The 14,455-nt window shown below is 36.8% G+C and overlaps 1 pseudogene; it reads left to right on the top strand.

Annotated features, from left to right (window-relative positions):
- LOC121426920 overlaps positions 1 to 13,414 on the top strand; it is a 30,849-nt pseudogene extending 17,435 nt beyond the window's left edge.
- Positions 13,415 to 14,455: the final 1,041 nt, after the last annotated feature.

Raw genomic sequence — 14,455 nt, 5'->3', positions numbered from 1 at the left:
ATAAAAAAGAAGCAAATGTCACTACATGAAACAATAATAACTCGAATTGCGAGGAAATATTGTTGGTTTATATTGATTTGAAAACAGGAGGTTTTAGTACAACAGGATTATATATTTCTTTAAACAGACAACACGAGCACCAAGAAGAATGAAGACATAGGCCCTGAGCAAAAAAAAATATTTCATAAAGTTATGAAAAAATGATTCGTATGTAATATAACATAACACAATATAACATTATAATGAACAATAATTTCTTTTTTCCCCACTACGTTCTCTTCCTTTCTCCCTATTTTTCTCCTTTTCCCCGTTTTTTGGTCCAGCCGGTTGGGGGGGGGACGTACCGCCCCCCCCGTAGTTACGCCACTTTGGGCAACAACTTGATTCGTAGATTTGCTCTCTTTCGTTTAAAGCTTCGAGGCAAGAGTTTGAAAATATACAAGTCCGAGGCAAAGACAAAATGGATTATCCTAGGTACAGAAAGAATTAAAAAAAAATGGACAACGAAGGTCGTTGGAAAAACAAGTTCGTGGGCAGGGAGGGTTCATAAAGTCACCGGATATTTTGAATAACATAAGCATTTTGATATGGATAAACTTTGAAACGGACGTTGCCCCCTACCGATATGTTTTTCTTATTTTCGCAAAGTATTTAAAGAAAAGAAAATTACGCGATTCCGATTCTGATCCAAAAAGGAAACATCGCCACAGTTTGACACCAAAATGTAATTCACTCCTAAACCATGCATAAAAGCGACACTTTTTTGATGGACATATCCGCTTGCATTAGAGTTCATTGATCTTAATGGCGAAACTCGGAGACTTCACATTTTGCAATGAATTTTGTTGAAGTAATTAGCTTATATCTAAACTTGAAACCCTTTCTTCGTTAGGAAAAAATCCAATATACACAATACAGTGCGTCCCACAAAAAAACGAAACCGAGATTTATCGATGATTTGTCATAACTTAATCACAAATACAATAGACAAATGACCTACCATTTTAAAGCTTAGAATCTCCTCTTTCATCTGGAATTACTTAAACTATTTCTCATTCAGGCATGAGCGAGCAAAAACAATTTGAAAAGGAGATTCCAAAAAGTCACTTGGCGGGCCGTATCTGGGTTAAAAAAAAATTCTTTTTTTTAAAAGTTCAATATCTGCTCTTTAATTTGATACTTAAATTACAGAAAATGGTCAAGGAATAACAAAGTTCTGGTTATTTGAAATAGGGCTTGAATTTAAATAATTTCATAAAATGAAGAGCTTTTACAGGCTAGCGTTCAAACTCACTCGACGCTCCGTTTTGTTGACGATCAGCCATGCATTAACTCTTTCGTTACCGTGCGATAGCTTCTGTGGGAAACTGGTGAAAACACGTTTATTTAATGAAATTATGGAAATACAAGGATTGTTTCGAGGGATCATAACTTTTTTACTTCTTGACCATTTTTTGTGATTAAGGTATCAAATAAAAGAGCAGATATTGAAAGTTTTAGTCATGTGAATTAAAAAAAAAATAGATACCCCCGCCAAATGAGTTTTTGGCATTCTTTCTTCAAATTGTTTTTGCTCACTCATGCGTGAATGAGGAATAATCTAAGTAGTATCAGATGAAAGAGGAGATTCTAAGCTTTACATTGGTAGGTCATTTGTCTATTTTATTTATGATTAAGTTATGATAAATCATCACTAAATCTCGGTTTCGTTTTTTTTATGGGACGCACTGTATATTCGATAAAATAAAATGTTGATGCGAATTTCGAAGAATTTTAATTGTTGGTCAAAATTAAGGCACACACACACACTCTCTCTCTCACACTGTGTCGCGTTTACAGTATACGTGTACACGTAGCATATGGTTTTTTTTTCAATTATGTGAAGTGAAGAAAATATATAAAAATATATTGAGATAAGGGGCGGCGCTAAGGGGGGGGGGGGTGATGCCCCCCAATAATTTCAAGTATTGAAAAAAACCAAGAGAGGGGGGGAGAGATAATAGGAGGAAAAAAGGAGTATGAAATTGTCAGGTTTTACTCAGTTGTTTTGTCAGATTATTCATGATTCAACTGAGAAATATAAAGACGTCACAATTAAGTCGTCTTGCTCCCCCATTATCAAACTATCCCATCCCCGCTCCAGGGTATTTTTTCCCTATAAATTTAGGTCACTTTCTACAAATTTTTCTCACTATATTTTAGGCCACGAAATGTTGATTACAACCTTGGAACTTTAAGCTGATATGAATATTACTGTTGTAATTTAAGGCGCGATAAAGCTCAGTCGGTAGAGCGGGGATTTCGGATTCAGGTGACCCCGGTTCGATTTCCACTTGGTGTGCTAGTGCCCTTTGTTTAGGCATTAATCCTCATTACCAGGTCCCTCGGTGAGGACCTTAAGCCGTTGGTCCTCTGGTTGCTGGCTTACAAACATTCATGTTATAGCAATCAGGTAAAAAAATCAACATCATTCCATTCCAAGTGATGATGGTAAAGATCATAAATATCATCATCATAGGGCAAACGGAACAATCAGGAAAATCAAATATGTTTACTTGACAAAGGAAAATATCTTCTTGATCGTTCGTCCCCTTTTAATTTCAGAGAAAAAATGAATTAATATCTCAATTATATCTAACACTAACATGTATCTATTTTATTTTGTTATCATTATCATTTCTTATTTCAAATTACAGCTCATTCATCGCTGAAGTTTGAGCCCCCAGGGGCAAATGGGAAACCCGTCCACATCGCGCCTGAACATCGGGCAGAAGCAGACGACCTTTTCACGATAAATTCGTTCAATCTCATGGCCAGCGATATGATCGGTATCAATCGATCACTTCCAGATGTCAGACCCAAACAGTAAGTTGCACCTGACCATTCATGTTCCGAAATGGAATTAGACAATTGGTTGTTACTAATTCTAATTGATCTGTTTAAGCTTCGAATAATCCCGATTTATGAATAAACCACAAGGATTAAATCTTTATTGCAATTTGTGCGTTTCTACCCGAGCACGTAACTATACTTTATATTAAACTTACCACTGTTTATGCTCAATTTTCGCTGACATTTTTCAAGAAAGAAATACCATTAATTGTATAAAATAATAACTGTTAATAACGATTTTTGTTAATCTTAAGTTATTTGTAAAGATCACTGCACCGGAAAGCAACAGTAAGATAATAGCTGACTAGTTGTTTTCATTGTGACAACATGCCGTTGCTTTTGGCACCAAATCCTTTAGAAACAAATATTTTAGAATATCTATGAACCTGTGAATGCCGCATATGACGTCATCACATTTATATAAAAGTGCCAATTATAGAGATATAGTCCCTCTACGACCCATAGTAAAAGTAACCTTGGCTACCAAAACATAAACACGTGTCCCCATGTGCTGTATAACCTTCAAACTCTCTCCTATTCCTTGTCATTATTCATATCTGTAAAAAAAATATATGAAAAGATGATGGAAGGGTGATGTGATGACTTGATCCTAACAATCCCTTGGTATTTGTTGAGTAAGAGGTTCAGAGTGATGTGCGCATCAAAAGATGACAGATGGCGCATGGATGTAATGAGTGTTGTATGAAAGTACTTGGCATTTGTTCAAAGTTCATGTTTATTTGGATCACACTTTAAATTCCTAGTTATGTCCCAACGAACGCAATTTATTATCTATTGCAACATAGGCTTAAAATTTGACAATTAGTTTGACACACTCGATCAACAAATGAGCGAGGATCGTCGTCATCGTCATCAATATCATCATCATGATCATCATCACCATCATCATCGTAATTTATAATATCATCACCATCCTCACAATCATTATCACCACTATGGCCATCACCACCACCACCGCCATCACCAACACCGTTATCATCATCATCATCATCATCATCATCATCACCATCATCATCATCATTATCATCATCATCATCATCAACAACATTATCCCCATTATCATCACCACCACCACTGTCATCACCAGCAGCAACAGCAGCAGCAACATGATTGTTCCAAATCGTAGCACTGGTATATCTATCCTGTGGGATAAATAAAACCTTTTTACTGCCACCCTTCGTGATTAAAATATTCCATTAGTTCTCCATAATAGGTCCATCTTTCGACTGAAGCAGTAGAGTATTTCCTGTATGACCTATCAATGACCTTAAAGTCTGTTGTCAATTTTAACATGGATAGATAACTGGTAATCAAGGCCCCCCATCATGTCTATCGAATTAAATTTTGTTAGAGGAAAATACTTTTAGAATATCGAACTTGAAGTTCAGCCAAGAATACAGACTCGGAAAATAAATGAGGTTTATGAGCCGGAGTAGAAGGTTTAAAAAACCTCCCAGTCATGCAAGTGGAACGATTTTGAAAACTTAGTTCTAATCAGTGGAGTAATTAAAAAAAAAATCAATTGGAGCCGAGCATCAATTATATTTCGTTGAAGTTCAGGCGTGGGACGATATAAATTTAATACTGAACCAATATTGCTGCAAGCACCACTTATTAAAAATTGAATGCCATACATATCCAATATCATATTTCGTTTTTTTTTTGGTGTGTATATGTGGGTGAGGGTGTGTGTGTGTGTGAAGGGGGGGGTGAATGGCGGTAAGATACAGTCTAATGTCCAGATCGAAACCAAAATCAATACCGAAGGGTGATTGCTATTACCCCTCTCTATCACCGCCTTGCATCCCTCATACCCCCCTCTTGCCCCGGAAACACCCCTGGAGGAATCCGAAGTGACGGTAATGATTGATTAAATTATCGATATAAACGAGTGATTATCGGGAGGCGGAGTGTCTCTATTCGATATTAAACCTTGTCTCAGTCTCTCACTTGTAGCTTACTTTGAATCGTAGACTTTGATATGATTATATATCTAAACCTTGTAAAAAAAAAGAAAGAAAGCAAGAGTTCATATAATTTACCCGGTTTCTCCGTGAAAACGGGGGTGTTTAAGAAAGCTGTTTATATAAAGTTAAGAGCAACTTCTTACGCCCTAAATAATCACCAATGAACAATGGTGAGAAAGGATCACCCGTATTGTCGTTCTTTTAGTCGCTCCTAACCTTTATGAAACGGCCCCCTGTCCTAACATGCATAATGCACTGTATTCGTGGTATTGATATTTTAAACAAAGTAGTACCCTTTCATGCTTCTAGCGCTTTGCAAATTACAATAATTCAGGAACTTTATCATCATTCTTTCACCGACAAAGACAAAAAAAATATCACTGGGAAAGATACAAAAGAAGAAAGCTATGGCCAATTGAATACCATCTCAAACCATCGTTCACATTGATAATTTCCTGTTTGATTTGATATTTGCTTTCTGCGTTTTAGAGAATGGTTTCTGGAATAATTATATTGATAAATCATTGTCGACGCAGGGAAAAGTGGGCCTCGGCACGAACTGAACACGCTTCCTGTATTTAATCATACAAACAATAATAACACTAAATATGGACACGATCATGATGATGGACTGTCATCATAAAAATAAAAATAGGGTTCCCCATAATATCGATTTAGCATGAACTAGCTGAAGGGTCAACCCCCCGCAATCTGTCTGGATCCGCGCCTGCACATAAACGTTATTGATATTGAGTCTTGGTTGAAAAGAATATGCATCTTTGAATTTTCAGTTCAGTTAAAATGTAGCTTCCCTACTATCCCCTCGCTCTTTAATTTGGGGAAACGTAATTTAATATTTCCGGAAATTTTATATACATGTTTGCCCATCTTTCGAGCTATGCGATTGTTTTCTTTTCATCAAGTATGATATTTTCTTTATCAGTACACACATTCGAATCATACACTCTTTCATTATTTCCTGTAATTTATCTCATTCCCAGGTGCCTATATAAACAGTACTCTGCACCACTTTTACGTACGAGTGTCATCATTGTATTTCATAACGAAGCGTGGAGCGCCCTCTTACGGACAATTCACAGTGTAATCAACCGAACGCCACATTCATATCTTGAGGAGATCATACTCGTTGACGACGCAAGTATTCATGGTAAAACTCAGTGCATGGGCAGCTTCGAGGAAGAGGGGGGGGGGGGGGGCGGCGAGCTGTTCTTATGTGTTTTTTTTCAAATAATAAATAAAACGAGGTGGATAAGGGGCAAAAAGAGAAGACAGAAAGGGAAAAATAGGAAGATAGAAAAAAAGAGACGTCTTCAATTTTTTCAATTTCAATTTCAACTTACAATTACCCATTTAATTTAAGTGTCACCCTTAGCTCGACTTGCTCCATCAAATATCCATGGAATCATCCCCCTCTTATAAAACTCAGTCTTATTTTGAAAGTCAGTTGGAGAATCTACAAAGTGAGGAGTTTTAAGACGTTTATTTTTATTTTAAATATTGAAACCACGCAATTGTTCTTTTTATAAACTTAAGTTGAAATTTGTAAACGTTAGATTATACAGGTATTGTCTTATAATCACTATATGGTTGAATATTATGGTGGAATATGATAAATGGTGGAAAATGATGTAAAACTGCATTCTCATAACTTTTTAATCAGTCTAAAGAAATGTTAATACAAAACGATTAAAAGCATCAATTTGTTTTATAGAATTATGTTTTCTTTGTGTCTGTCACAGAATACCATAAATATCCAACGGTTTAATTGTCTGTTTACAGCCCACCTTGGTCATCAACTCGACTCGCACGTAGCCAGGTTGCCTATTCCAGTTCACGTCGAGCGCATGGGAGTCAGATCTGGTTTAATACGAGCACGCATGCGCGGTGCCCTTGTAGCTAAGGGTCAAGTATTGACGTTTCTTGATTCACATTGCGAGGCGACGGTTGGCTGGCTGGAACCCCTTCTTGCAAGAATAGAAGAGGACAGGTAATAATTAACTGGTATTTGCTACATTCTGTAGAAGATGACAAGTTCAACCTCAAGTTCAACCTCTAAGTTTGACCCTGGATTGTAATCCACATTTGGTTTACAAAATACAAACTGATTTTTATTCGTTTTTTTGACGAGCATGAATAAAAAATTGTTAAGTCACTATGAAATGTGTGATGAGTTCATTTCAAAACGGAATGCTTTATTATGTAATTTCATATTTGGCCAATAGAAATTAGTTTTCTAAAAATACAAGGTAGACCCATTTATAATATATATTCATAAGTTTGATTGTTCTGAAGTAACATTTCTAATCTAATATCACTTTTTCTATCGACTAATCTTGTCATTCTGATGTAGGAGCAATGTTGTTGCGCCTGTCATTGACGTCATTAACGCTCAAAACCTAGCCTACGAAGCTGATAACCGAACTCCAGCTATCGGCGTGTTTGATTGGTCGCTTACGTTCAGATGGCAGAGTATTCAAAGACGCGATCTCCCGATGTTAAAGAATGACCCCACCCACCCTGTCCCTTCACCGACAATGGCGGGCGGGCTCTTTGCTATCGACCGGAGTTACTTCATGGAAACGGGAATGTATGACCCGGGTTTTGAAATATGGGGAGCTGAAAATTTGGAAATTTCATTCAAAGTAAGCAGAATATATAAACGATATATCAATATTCACCAATAAATCACCCGAAAGAACGCTTATCTTGACGTGCACCATACTAGAAATTGAATTCCCTCTTCCGAAATTGCCAAGTTCCACTGATGGAAATGACAAATTCTCTTAACGACAACCACTCTTTTTTACTTTCTAATCGTATACCGAATCGGAGTTCAAAATTATGCTTCACTCATCAAAATACTATTTTCTTGCTTGGTCGAAACTCTTCCTCGAGAATACCTGCTGAAACCTCCACCCAATTCTCATTACTCTCATCTTAATTATGCATTACTTGCATGTAGAAAAAAAACAAAACGAAAAAAAAGATCCATACCGTGTGAATTGGCTACCCTTTCATACACTTTTGTCCCGATCACTCGCTCTGGTCGCTCGTCTTGCCTCCCCCTTTTAAGAATCCATGGCTACGCCAAGTCTACCTACGTCTAACGGATGTGGTTAATGATGTGGGAATGTGTTGGTTTGGAAGGTTCGATCCCTTGATCTACCCTACCCCCCTAAAAAAAATAAGAAAAAAACAAATAATTCTCGTTGAGCGAAATCATAGTGAGATATAATTTAGGATGAGTCTGTGTATAGACCTTATCATTCGTTAAAATATCCGAAAGTTACAACCATTGTGATCCCGATAATTTATTCACAACATAGCAAACAATTCGTGATCATGACACCTGTTTTCATCACTTTTTATTTTTTGCAGACTTGGATGTGCGGTGGTAGAATTGAAATCCTCCCAATGCTCACACGTCGGGCATATTTTCCGCAAGCGTGCGCCATACTCCAACGCGCTCACCGATTTCATCAGTTATAACAACAAACGACTGGCGGAAGTCTGGTTAGACGAGTACAAGGAATTCTTCTACTTCATGTCCCCCAATGCGCTCAAGGTGGATGCTGGGAACTTCACGGACCGCGTAGATCTGCGACGTAGGCTTGGGTGCCGGTCGTTTCAGTGGTATCTTGAGAATGTTTACCCAGAAGGAGCATGGCCAGGGAGAAACAAAATTTATGGCGAGGTATGAAACCAATTTTCATATAAAGTATTTTTCATAACATTTGTATAGAGCCAGTAAGGCAATAATCAATCGCCGCTATCCTCATGATTTCTTTCTTACTAGAAAGAGCGAAATGTCCCATAGTGGATGCCGCAGTGTGAGCCACAGTGTGTTTACAGTGTGGAACTGTGAACACAAAGGCCTGGAAGTCAGGTTTAACTTAAACTTAGGTTTAAAGTTGTGGTTTAAGTTTGGGAAGCCAAAATCATCATTTTTTATTAAGTAGAACGTTTCTTATGTTTACTGTGCTCTTTCCTGATTCATCAATGGTGAAGACAATCATCTATTTATACTTCCTAGACAATTATGAATGATTTGAGAGCCAAATGCGCTGAAGTATGATATCTGTACTGTCAGTGATTTATGTAACAATTGGCTTTCCATACTTAACCACAACTTTAAACCCGAAGTTAAATTAAACCTGCTATCAGAATACGGGCCACTGTTTAATGAATGTGAGCATTTTAACAGTTTAAATCCCATATTCACATAGGCAACCATGCAAACACGCTGTGAACATTCAGACTGTCGAGGTTTCCACAGTGTGAAAATACCTTCACACTGTTGAATTTGAGGATTTCAACAGTGCATATGAATAATATATCTCACACAGTCCAATATGTGAACATACTATGATCACACTGTGAGACAACACCCTGTGATGAAAACTGTGAGACACTGAGTTCTTTCCAGCAGTATAACGAGATGGCGAAAATTGTGAGATGCCATTTGATGGATTTTATAGGTATTACGATTGTATTTTTGACTTAGTACCTTGGTAATTTAATATCAAATTCTACCACAAAAAATGTTTATCATTTATCATCATTTAGTACCTGTCATTTATTATTGTACAACGCCTACTTAGCTAGTTGTACGCGATCAAATGGGAGGCTGAACGTCACACATTCGTACCGTTGCACACAAGACGTACCATCCAAAATGTACCATTGCACGGCTTTAGGAGGTGACGTCACAATGCGATTTCATTGAATAAGGTGACAATGCGCGCACAGCTCGCTGGCTAAATGCGCAATGCTGTCCAAGATCATGTGCGTTTGTGGCTTGTGGGCCCGGCTTGTGGGATTTTGCTTTTTGCTTTCAATATTTTTGCTCCCTTTTCATAGATTACTGGAGGGAAAAACTCTTGTGTTTTTTCATATTTTCGCTAGATTCCGAGGCGTTGTACAACACAAATAGCGAATATTCTTATTCGTGCAATGGTGCGAGATTTCGCATTCGGTTAAAGAAAGAAACGCTCTATTCAACTCGGCTAACGCCTCGTTGAATAGAGCATCTTTCTTTCACCTCATGCGAAATCTCGCACCATCGCACTCATGCCTATTCGCTATTTGTATACTGGTGTTATTCATGGAGGACGTCTATCAAATTGCTTTCAACACTCTGGAAACGTAAGAATGATTGTGAACGAGCCAGTTTACACAAATGAACTTTTATTTATTATCACCATGGTGATAGGTCCGACACACTACCACTGACTGGTGCCTTGATACAGAAGGAGCCACCACACCGGGTACCGACTACAAGATCGCACAACCTTGTCAAAACACTACGAACCAGGTATGATTACACATTTTTACTCATCCAATCAATTACTACTTTACTCATTTATCTATATGCCATTTCACTATTAGCTGATGATCAACTTTTCTCAATTTTTTTTCATTAGGATGAGCACTAACATTTTCAAATTAAAATATTGCGTAAGTTTTCCCGGCAAAGCATTCAAATTCTACGAATGAAAGGCATTGTATAGAGCAGGTGACTAGAATAGTACATCAGGGGTTTAGTTTTTTTTAAATCTGTTTGTTTTATTGTCCGCTTCTGGCACATTTTTACTATAGTTTGGGATACTGTTAAATACCAGTGATTTTGACGACTTTGTTACTCTTCAGCTGGGATGTGATGAAAAGAACATTTAAAAGGAATGCATGAATAATCATCAAATCACAAATGCCTACGTCAGTGAATTTGAAAAGAGCCTTTATGGTTTATCTCAAATGACCTTTTACTGCTTGTGCGCAGTTTACAACCGTGAACAGGCATATTCATTTACTTGTTAATTTAAGGTTTGGGTATTATCTAAAACGTGCAGTTCACTACTCCGGTCTATAACATTACATAAAATGTGTCTTCCCGATAACTCTTATTGTTTTGAACATAATGAATGTATTTTTATAGTATTTCAATAATATTTCACATGAAAATATATTTTGATTGGGCGCCCTTAAGAAATAAAAATGGAAAAATCATTTTTTTTTCTTACTAATGCATTTTCATGAATATAATGGACCGGAATTTTAAGGATACAAGCTTTAGCTGTCTCTTCTTGATTTGCAATCACACACCTTGTGAATAAATGCTCCAATGATAAAATAACAATGAATATATTTTACTGAGAGAAGTTGCTCAATATTTTCTAAATGTGAAATTAAAATCCCCCCCAAAAACAAAGAATCAACAGCAGAAAAGATTTAGTTGGGAAGTACCGATAGGAAGATTTATGCATATGATACAGTATATGAATTTTGAAGTGAGCCCTTTGTCACTTTTTTTTTGGGGGGGGGGGGTATGTGAATTAAAGTTGATATATTGTTCCTGTAATTCTTTTTGTTTAACCATATTGTACATGTGTAATTTGTAATCATTTAATAAACCTTTGTAAAACATGAATTGGTTTTAATTTATTATAATAAAGAAAGAATTGAAAAAAAATCTTGGACAAAACACTTATACGAATTTTTAGGACATAGGCCTTCATCAAGGTGATGAATAACGTTATATAGGCTTTAAACATAGTACTCTCCATGCTCACTGATGTACATTTTGTGGTATTTAGATCTGGATGTACACGGAGGAGCAAGAGATCAAACACGGTTCGCTTTGTCTTGATTATGACGTCACGACGATTTCATTGTCATTGATGGGATGTCACCAGATGGAGGGCAACCAGTTATGGGATTACGTCAGAGAGGTGAATATATAATTCATCGAATAAAAATAATAATAATATAGGTATATTTACCAAGGGAAGCCACTTCAGTTTCAAAAACTATTCTACCAGCGGGCCCTGCTTTTATTATTACCCCGGCTTTAGCTGAGCTGCTTAGGTGCTCAAGCATTCAAGGAATTTCTTCCTACCGGGTACCTATTCACCTCACCTGGGTTGAATGCAGCACAATAAGGATGAGTTTCTTGCTGAAGGAAATTTACGCCATGGCTGGGATTCGAACCTATAACCCTCTGTCAGAAGAACTGGTCCGAATGATCCGAAAACACCCCAAACTAAAAAAATGTATTGAAACATATTGATTACTGTATTTTGAAGAAAAAAAAAACAATTGGCTTTGAAATAAATACTTGAAAAATCAAACGTTCCCAGACTGAAGTTTATTTTCCACTCATAAATATACAACTTGTAATATATTAAGTATATAAGATACAACTTGCAATCAATTAATTTATACATACCGATAAGCGTAACACAAATGATAAGGTATTACATACATTACTTCATTCAAGCATATTGAAATACTCCAAGTTACATGTACACATATACGAAAACCTCATGGAAGTATAAATCATTACGTCATCAGGGTCCCGCTTCATAAAACTTGTGATAATAAATAAATGCAATAACAATTGAAAGTTACTGACATCGCTCAATTTGACTGAAATTGAGTTTGTTATAGAAATCGTGCATTTGTTGTTATAACAAGTGTTTATGGAAAGAAACCCTGATATACACAAAATTTATCCTTAAAATGTAAAAAGTTCCTGCAGCAGAGTCTCGAGAACACCTGTAATCTTACCAGATTGTGTCATCTTAAAGAAAATTGGTATTTGGTGTACGTAATCTTACAAATTTCCTTAAATAAAACACACTTTTACCGTTTTTAAACAGACCTGTTCTGTTTAATTGCAGAAAAATACTTCTCTTATGAATACTAGCTGTTATTGCTATTATTTTTTTATGTAAAATCATGTTTTTTTTACAGTGTAGACGTATATATATATTCAATTTATATAAATATATATATATATAAATATATATTGCCACTAGCCTTTATTGTTGCCTGAAGATCACATCTGCGTGAAACTCCGAGTAGCAAATCAATAAAGTACTGATGAACCACACGTTATCTGTGTAACTTTATTTATTTTATTATATATATATATATATATATATATATATATATATATATATATATATATATATATAATATATAAATAACTTCTTTATCAAATATTAGGAGAGGTGAAATACAGAGCCATCTTGTTCTGAGATTTAAGTAAATTTTCAGAAATAATTTAGTGTATAATATATATTCCTTTCAGTGAATCTACTTTCCGCTTGTCTTACTTTTGTCCAGACTGGCGAAATAAAGAACGAAGCTCGAGACTGCTTGGGTCTGGTGGTCGATGATGACGGTTCATTCACTCTTAGTGTACAGGGCTGCGATGGACGAGCCAGTCAACGATCATGGCAGTTCAACATGAAAGAATGGGACTTCAAGAAACACTTGCGATGAGGATAACTGAAGACGATAATGCAACGGCAAGAAAACCATAAAATATGAGATTTATCTCGAGTGGGCGGCCATCCACGAACTTTCGTGGACTTTTCGCCATTGAAAGCTGATGAGCGATTCGCGTTTGTGATATAACATGGCGCCTGGCGGCTCAATGGTATAAACATTATTTCGTCCCTACAAGGAAGGCCGTGGTCTCAATTCCCTAGCCAAGTTTAATAGATCAGTTCGTAGTAACTTCATGGACAATTTTGGTCCAATGGCCTTTCATTTCTTTAATTATGATCATTGGCGGCGGAAGCAAAAATTTCTAGGGGGGGGCACCACAATTTTTTGACAAGCAAAAAAAATTGAGGGGGGGACACAGGCAAAAAAAAAAGGTCATCAGCTAAAATTTATGGGGGGATCGTCCCCCCAACTCAAATTTAGGGGGGGGGACACTTCCCCCCCCCCCGGTTCCACCGCCTATGATTGTGATAGGCAGATTTCAAAGCAAGATATTACGCAAGCTTGCCTTACATAGCAGGATGAAGAAATTGAATAGACCAGGTGACTAGAATAGCACACCAATGAACACTTTATGAAGGTATTGTTGCATTCCTACTTTGAATGCATATCATAACATGTTGCACAATGTACTTGGCAAACTGTGAAATACCAATCGTTCGTGGAATCATTTTTTTTGGTGAATGTAAATGAAAACCACAATTTAAAAGAATATATGAATAATCAAGACATCAAAGTTGGTACTTATCTCGTTAGATTTTAAACCACCATGTCACTCTAGTACAAATGACCTTCTTCTGATCATGCGCAGAAAGGAACTACGAACTGGCTTATACCAACGACTTTGAATGTTGTAATTGGCCATTTAGCCTTCAATCTTCACTGTAGGCCATGCAGTCGGCAGGAAATGGAGATGGAAATAACACGATAATGATATCCAGAGCATGCGAGATACAGCTGCACAAGATTTAGTAGCTATTATGGTTACATAAGAATCTTTATCATTGTAATCATCATGAGAATTCTTATTCTCGCATCAAGGGTAGCTCTCAAGAATCATACTGGAGCTCATTGCGAAGGTTACGCCATGCAGAGTTACCAAGTTGCGGTGACGAGCATTTGAAGGATTTGAACAAGACTGAATATGATTTTTATCACGTTTGAGGATCGGAGGTTATAAGCTCGTCGCGTATGAAGTGCTCGTGCCTATACCGGAAAATACATGTATGTAAATACCTCAATATGCTAGTCGCTCCTACGGT

Source organism: Lytechinus variegatus, chromosome 13, assembly GCF_018143015.1.
Source record: "Lytechinus variegatus isolate NC3 chromosome 13, Lvar_3.0, whole genome shotgun sequence".
In the NCBI taxonomy this organism is placed as follows: Eukaryota; Metazoa; Echinodermata; class Echinoidea; order Temnopleuroida; family Toxopneustidae; genus Lytechinus; species Lytechinus variegatus.
Note: the sequence above shows the minus strand (reverse complement) of the source record. Positions and strands in the feature narration are given on the sequence as shown.